The 7,500-nt window shown below is 41.5% G+C and overlaps 1 protein-coding gene across 1 annotated transcript in view; it reads left to right on the plus strand.

The window, feature by feature from the left end:
* Window positions 1–7,500, plus strand: part of LOC143293993 (uncharacterized) — a 348,573-nt gene that overhangs the window by 60,558 nt on the left and 280,515 nt on the right. The window contains exon 2 of the mRNA XM_076605390.1: window positions 6,621–6,700. The gene's annotated coding sequence lies outside the window, so the exon portion shown is untranslated. The remainder of the gene's footprint in view (window positions 1–6,620; window positions 6,701–7,500) is intronic.

Below are 7,500 nucleotides of genomic sequence, written 5' to 3' on the forward strand. Positions count from 1 at the left end.
GGGTGAAAGAAAAGGAGAGAGTGATGGGGGAAGGGGAGAAGGGTGGTAGCAATGAGAGAGAGAGAGAGAGGGAGAGAGAGGGGGAGAGAGAGGGAGGAAGACAGAGGGGAAGAGAGAGAGGGGAGAGGGAGTGAGGGAGAGACAGAGGGGGAGAGAGAGAGGAGGCGGGGGGGGGAGAGGGGGATAGAGAGAGAGAGATAGGGAGAGAACAGGGGGAGAGAGAAGGTAGAGAGGGGGAGGGAGAGAGGGAGGAAGAGAGAGAGAGAGAGAGAGAGAGAGAGAGAGAGAGAGAGAGAGGGAGAATGCGTTAAATTCCACTGCTCTCCTCTCAAACTAATAAACAGGTTTCTAGATAATGTGTGTGACTGTTTTGTTGTTGCAATTTTGTTTTGTCAACCAGTGTTTAAAATTCTTGGTTAAAACTTCATTTGTTGTTGCTTTCGTTTCATCAAGTTCTTTTTTTTTATGGCAGGATCATTGACGTGTGTTTTTGTTTTTCTTTTTTTTTTTGTCTCTGTGTATATACTATTTTATCCCGTTTGGTTGTGTATAACATCTCCACTGGCTCCCTGTCTCACACCGAATAAAGTACAAGATCAGCACTCTATGCTACAAATGTATTCACAAATCATTCCCTTCCTATCTCTGTGGCTGCCTTCACCTCTACCCTCCATCTCGCTCACTACGACCAGCTTCGGATCCACTCCACTTACGCATACCCAGATTCAAACTCTCGACTGTTGGCCGCCGTTCTTTCTCTGTCTCTGGACCTTGCAGTTGGAATGAACTTCCTCTTTCGCTTCGTCAAGTCTCCACACTCAGCTCTTTCAAGTCTGGCCTTAAAACCCACCTCTTCCCAAAATAGCCTCCCTTACCTGCCTCTTCCTTGTCTTTAGTTTCTCAAGTTTTAGAGTTATGCGTGCGTGAGAATGACTGGTGCGAAAGCGCTTAGATTTGTCTATGCACAAGATTCAGCGCTATATAAGTACCATTATTATTATTATTATTATTATTATTATTATTATTATTATTATATGAACAATACAGCGAGCTTTTTATCATTTCTCTCTATTCACTCTTCTCCATCACCCAAACTTTTTACACACTCTGACGCTCGCTCCTCCGATCGATCTAAAAAGGCATCTTTCGTTCCCTGGCGGAATAATCCTTCTGTCCTAAAACGTGATTGTTCCCCCCCCCCTCCCCCCCCCTCCATCCCCACGAAATACTGTTACTGCCGGTAACTATTTAATAAGCTCACGCAGCAGACAGGAGATTTGCATGGGAGCGAAGGAACTCCCACCCATGCAAACCGCCGATTATGGTTCGAGCGGAAGGGTGCAGATACTTGTCACAGGAAAGTAAAGATCGCTGAGGAAAAGAATCTGTCTTTGTGATAGTCTGCCCCCCCCCCCCCCCCCCCCCCCCCCCCCCCCCCACACACACACACACCGTCTCTCTGTCTCTTTCTGTCTGTCTGTCTCTCTCTGATCCATCCCTCTGTTTCTTCGTCCATCTGTCTTTCTGTCGCTCTGACTCTGTCTGCCGTTCTCTCTCTCTCTCTCTCTCTCTCTCTCTCTCTGTGTGTGTGTGTGTGTGTGTGTGTGTGACTCTGTGTGTAAGAAACAGACACACACTCTTACGAGTAAAGCATACATATACGTGTTCTCTATATGTCCTGTTTGTCTCTTGCGTTTCTTGGCTTCCTCTCTCTCTCTTTCTCTCCCTCTCTCTTTCTGTCTCTCTCTCTCCCTCTCTCTTTCTCTCTCTCTTCCTCTCTCTTTCTCTCCCCCCTCTCTCTCCCTCTCTCTTTCTCTCGCTCCCTCTCTCTCTTTCTCTCTCTCTCTCTCCTTGTTCGCCTCGCTTTCTTTCTGCTCGAACAATTCACATAAAACACGGAGGAAGCAAGTGTATTATTTTCCTTCCGATGTTCGGGACTGTTTTATTGCCCTTTCTCAGGGTACGACCCCAGAATACAGACTTTGTGCTGTCTTTGTAAGATTCCCCCCAAGCTGCTCATCTCGAAACCGTCCTTTCTTCCTTAACCCCCCACCCACCCCTCCCCCCCAGCCCACCTCATCCCCGTTCACTTTCAAACACAACGGCAATCGACTAGTTCTGCTGCACTCTCAGCGTGAGCAGTTCACAGAGAGCTAGTTATGTATGTCAAGCTGCCATGAGACCAGCCGAAAGAGAAGATCCTGCTCCGCCGCTCTGAGTTAATCACTTGTAATTTAGACAATATGAAATTAAAATTGTAAGAAATATAATTCGTTTCTTCTGTTTAGTCACATTGTTGGAGTTCTCTGCCACCTGTTCATCATCTGAAAGCTTTAAAAGATATCTGTGTAATTGTTGTCCATCCTCAATCTTCTTACTGCAAACTAGTCGATCCCAAGAAAACTCTGTTATTTTCTTACATGTTTCAAAGGAACTGCGTTGGGAATATTGTAATCACGTGCGTCCATGTGTTGATAATATTTTCAACTATTAAGTATCCAGCGACCATTTTTCATCGTTATTCAGGTATTCTATTCGTGTTTTGATAATGCTTCATGCATTTTAAGAAAAGTTGTAATTTGGTCTGCTACTTAAAGATAATAAAAGTCGAAATCGTGTCCATGCCATAGTATCTCAGTCCCTTGATATAATGCCGGACGTTTCAGAATTTCAAAGTGGGATGCAGAGTGAGGGGTATACGGGACCTTGCAGATGCCAACTTGCTCCGTGAGGAACGGTTCTCTGTCATATCAGTGCTGGGATCTCTGGGTTCACCCATTCTGTAATGTTTTCTGTCCAACTCTGTCCCTGCCTGCCAAGTCGTCTGCCACCCTCCAGGGCCCCTTACAGAATAGAGAATTGTATTGAGTAATATGCTGTGGCTAATAACCTGGCCAAAACATTGTCGTTTTTGTGGGGTTTTTTTCTTTTCGATTGTTGCCAAGAGAGATTCCTGGGGGCCAGACAGTGTAATGACCTGGCTTCACACGAAGTATTGTGGTCAAACGAGAAATCCGGGGTTAGGTGGTATCTGTGGACTTTGGGCTGAAATGTCTGGTTCTGTGTTCATATCAGCCAACGTTTACAGCTGTGCAGAATGCGGACAATGAGAAGCACGGTTTTTCATTTTTCTTGTTGTTATTTTTGTTGTGGTTTCTCTTTCAGACGTTGGTTAGTTTCTACAAAACTGCTGCTAGATGGGGTAACCAGTTCTTGATCTCGGCTGTTTGAGCGACCGTCTTCAATGCTAAAGTCACCTTGACCTATCAACAAATTAAATAGGTTTTGAAATATCTACATTTGTAACAAACAAACAAACCCAAACAAATTCCCTGCTAAAGCCCCCTTGACTTACCATCAACTTGAATAGGTTTTGAAATATATATTTTTGTAACCCTTTTGTTAAAGTTGTTGAAAGGTCAAGGTGACTGTAGCATTGAAATTGGTTTTTGTTTGTTTGTTTTCACAATCATTGCATTTTCTCTGTGCTCACCTTCCCATATTTTGCGAAGTGAGGAACACCATGTGTTCCTGTACGGGAAAACCCAACACAACACCTGGCGGCAGAATCAGATCAGGATCATGTCTGTGTGGCCGTGCACCGAGTGGTTACTCAAGGGGTACGGCACAAAAGACCTAACTAATTGATTGATTGAATGAAAGGATAGACAAGATCCCACGCACAGGCCAGGAACATATAGAGGCCAGTCACAAATGGGGTTTTCTATTGTTTTATTTACAATAGTTACATGGAGAAAAACTAAGAGAAGAAGATATCTAGGAGAACTAAGAAGAAGAAGACAAGAACTAAGAGAAGATAAAAAGAGAAGAAGAAATGAGAAGAGGACAATGGTGTTCAGTGATAGATTTCTAAATGATTCCTGAACCGATTTACGTCGGATAAGTTGCAAAAGAAAGAGCTCAACACCTACTTTATAATGAGTATAAAATGAAGTGTTGGTTATTTAAGATAAATTTATAATCTTAATTTAAGTCACCTGAACAGGGTCAGTTTTAACGAGCTCATCACTGAAAATTACAAACTGCGTTAGATCAGTTTAACGTAGGCGAACATAAATGGAATAGATTTAAAGATGGAATTAAGACGATTCTGCCAGTATATAATACTAGTAGTTTACTGATCTGACAAAAGAGCTATTAATTAAATACTGTGGAACAGAAACACAAGTTTGCTCTCAGCCAATGACGTATCGCGACGCGACACTGGTCGAGCAGTCAGCAGGTGGTGTGGCCAGGACAAAATGATGTAAGCAGAGTGACGTCACATATTCTGTGCAAGGGTTAGGAGAGAAAACGTCGTCTGCTCTGGCTTGTGCGTGAATAGTGTTGGAGCAAGCATAGCGCGCTTGGTCACACCTGTAAGGCGGCGGACTTGTTAGTCGTGTTTTGGTAAGCTTACGAGTGCTATCGGCATCATATTCTCATTTAATATGAATGCGAACTTTCATTTCTCCGATGTTGAAATTGATGCACTTATGCTGTCAAACGCACACTCTCGAGAATATTGAATTTCATTTTGTCAAGTTATGAATGAATCGCTCTTCTTAAAGCAAAGAAAGATCGTATTAACTTCGCTTCGAAATATTTTCTTGAGATTATTTACCTTTTCTGCATTGGCAAACAACAGGAATGACAACAATAGATTCGCAGTTTTCTCGCCTCAGTCAACAGGAATGACAACAATAGATTCGCAGCTTTCTCGCCTCAGTCAACAGGAATGACAACAATAGATTCGCAGTTTTCTCGCCTCAGTCAACAGGAATGACAACAATAGATTCGCAGTTTTCTCGCCTCAGTCAGTGTTGTTTTCGCTCGTAAAGAAACGAAATCATATGGATTTGGAAATTACAATTTTTGAAAATGTTTAATCTGATATTGATCTTAGTCCCTCATGTGAAAACCTGACGTTATGACTAACAACAATGCCAAATAACCCAAAGAAATCTTTGTCTTTCGCAGTCTTATGCGACATGCCATTACCTTGAGAACGATGACTATCATAAACAAACGCGTTGAAAAGTGTATGTATATGTATTTGCGTTTTTGTCTGCGTGTTTGTAAGGAGGGACTGTCATGGCCACGACGGGATCATCGTTTGTTTCATTTCTCCCCCATTGATGGTGGCTTCTGGACTCAACGTCATCCTTGTGTACATACTTTCATGTGTTACTTTTGATACCTTTATTGATTAGCCTTAAAGGTTTTATTCTTTGTTCCTGTTTCATTAAACTTCACTATTATAGCTGAATCAGATAAGAAAAACATGCGAAAACAAAACAACCCCCCCCCCCCGCCCCCCGAAAAAAAAACAACAAAAAAAACAAACACATCTACGCACACATACACACACGCACGCGCACATGCGATTACGTGTGTGTGTGTGTGTGTGTGTGTGTGAGAGAGAGAGAGAGAGAGAGAGAGAGAGAGAGAGAGAGAGAAGCTACTTTATAATTTTCGTTTTCTTTTTTCGTTGCATTGCGGATGTGATGTCCTTGCTTGCAAGTGTGTATGTGCCGTCTCGTAATTGCATGTGTGTTTGTGCTCGTGCGTGCGCGCGCGTTTATGTGTGTTTGTGTGTGTGATAAAAAGTTAGAGAGTGTGAGAGGGAGACAGAGAGAGAGGCAAAGAGAGAGAGAGAGAGAGGAGAAAAAGGCCGAAGGCTAATTAGAGTGGGGACATTATCACAGTCATTCATCACCATTTTTCTTTATTGATTCCCTCCTCCATCTTTTCTCTCTGTTTCCTGTCTCTCTATAATTCTGTCTGTCTCTGTCTCTCTGTGTCCCTGTCTCTTTTGCCTCTCTGTGTCGCTATTTCTCTGTCTCTGTCTCTCTGTCTCACACCCCCCCCTCTTCTCTCTCCCTGTCTCTCTCTTCTAATGATATATGGGATATGCCAAAAAGCTTATAAGGCTTGAGAAAATCTAACATCGTGACCTTTTTTTTTTTTTTTTTTTTTTTTTTTACATTGCTAAAGTGTTTCATCACGTTTCCACGGGTTTCTTTTGCTATTTGTAATTCATTTCGATACTTCCTTGCCTTTAACTTTCTTTTCATTTTTTTATCTTTGTCTTTGTTGTTGTCTTATTTTGTTGCTGTAAAGGTTTCTTTTACCTCTTCTCCTTTATTTATCTAATCATTTGTTTATCTATTCATTTATTTATGCATCAGTTTATTTATTTATTTATTTATTCATTTATCTATTTGTTTATTATTTATTTAGTTATCTATTTATTTATTACTCATTTATTTATTTATTCGTTTATTTTATTTTTTTTTATTTTTTTTAGAATGTGAATACCTCTTCTCCTTTATTTATCTATTTATTATTGATCTATTCATTTATTGATTCATCAGTTTATTTATTTATTATTCATTCATTCATTCATTCATTTATTTATTCGTTTATCTTCTTTTTTTTTAACAATGTGAATGTTGACTCGTCTGTTGTCTGTTGGGCACTATTGTCTGCTTTAAAATCCAGTTGTCCCCCTTACTTCTCTCTCATTTTGTATAAAATAGGTTTCAGGCTCTGTCTTAGGCGTAGAGTTTTATGCATTATTCAGCATTTATTTCTTCTTCTTTTTTTTTTCTCTGCAGATTTGGTGTAGCGCGTTATGGATCAGCCCGCATCTTTCAGACTGCACGTGAAACTGAAAATTGAGGAGCCAGAGCGTGGGGTATGTCTGTACAGGACATCTGTCTGTCTGTCTGTCTGTATCGCTGTTTCTCTGTCTCTGTTTCTCTGTCTCCCTCTGTCTTTCTTTCACTTCTTCGTTCTCACCCTCTCTCTCTATTCATCTATATATTTATTTATGTATGCTTACTCCTCATACCCTCATTCCTGTCTCCCTCCCTCTCTTTAACTCACTCAGTACGGCCAGTCCTCTCTTCTCCTCTACACAGACCCCTCGGATGTCCAGTGGGTGTCTGAATGACCCAGCCTTTAGATTCCGTCGTCAGAACTGTGGTATTCTTTGTCAATATTCACCTCTTCAGTATAAGAGCGTTCTGCTTGCAATATTTTGATGATGGTAATTGGGGTGAAACTTTGTTAACGTCGTCTCTTTCGCCGTTCGTATGGAGAGAGTTAAAATCTTTGAATATAAAAACGTTTAAAGTTCTGAGTTCTGCTTTCCCCTCTCCTTCTCTCTCTCTCTCTCTCTCTCTCTCTCTCTCTCTCTCTCTCTCTCTCTCTCTCTCTCTCTCTGTGTGTCTGTGTCTCTGTCTCTGTCTGTCTGTCTCTTTCTCTCTGTGTCTCTCCCTCTCTCTGTACCTTTCGTACTTTTCATTCTTGTATTGTCCTCTGTTTTTGCACGTCCTTGGGTTGGTTTGTCTATCGCTCACTGTCTGTCTCACATTTTATGTTCAGAGCAGGTGTGTTAGATGGTCAGAAGTGACAGAGAGAAAGAAAGAGAGAGAGAGAGAGAGAAAGAGACAGGGAGAGAAAGAGAGAGGGAGACAAAGTCAAAGGCATACA

Source organism: Babylonia areolata, chromosome 1 (genome assembly GCF_041734735.1).
Source record: "Babylonia areolata isolate BAREFJ2019XMU chromosome 1, ASM4173473v1, whole genome shotgun sequence".
NCBI classification, from domain to species: Eukaryota; Metazoa; Mollusca; class Gastropoda; order Neogastropoda; family Buccinidae; genus Babylonia; species Babylonia areolata.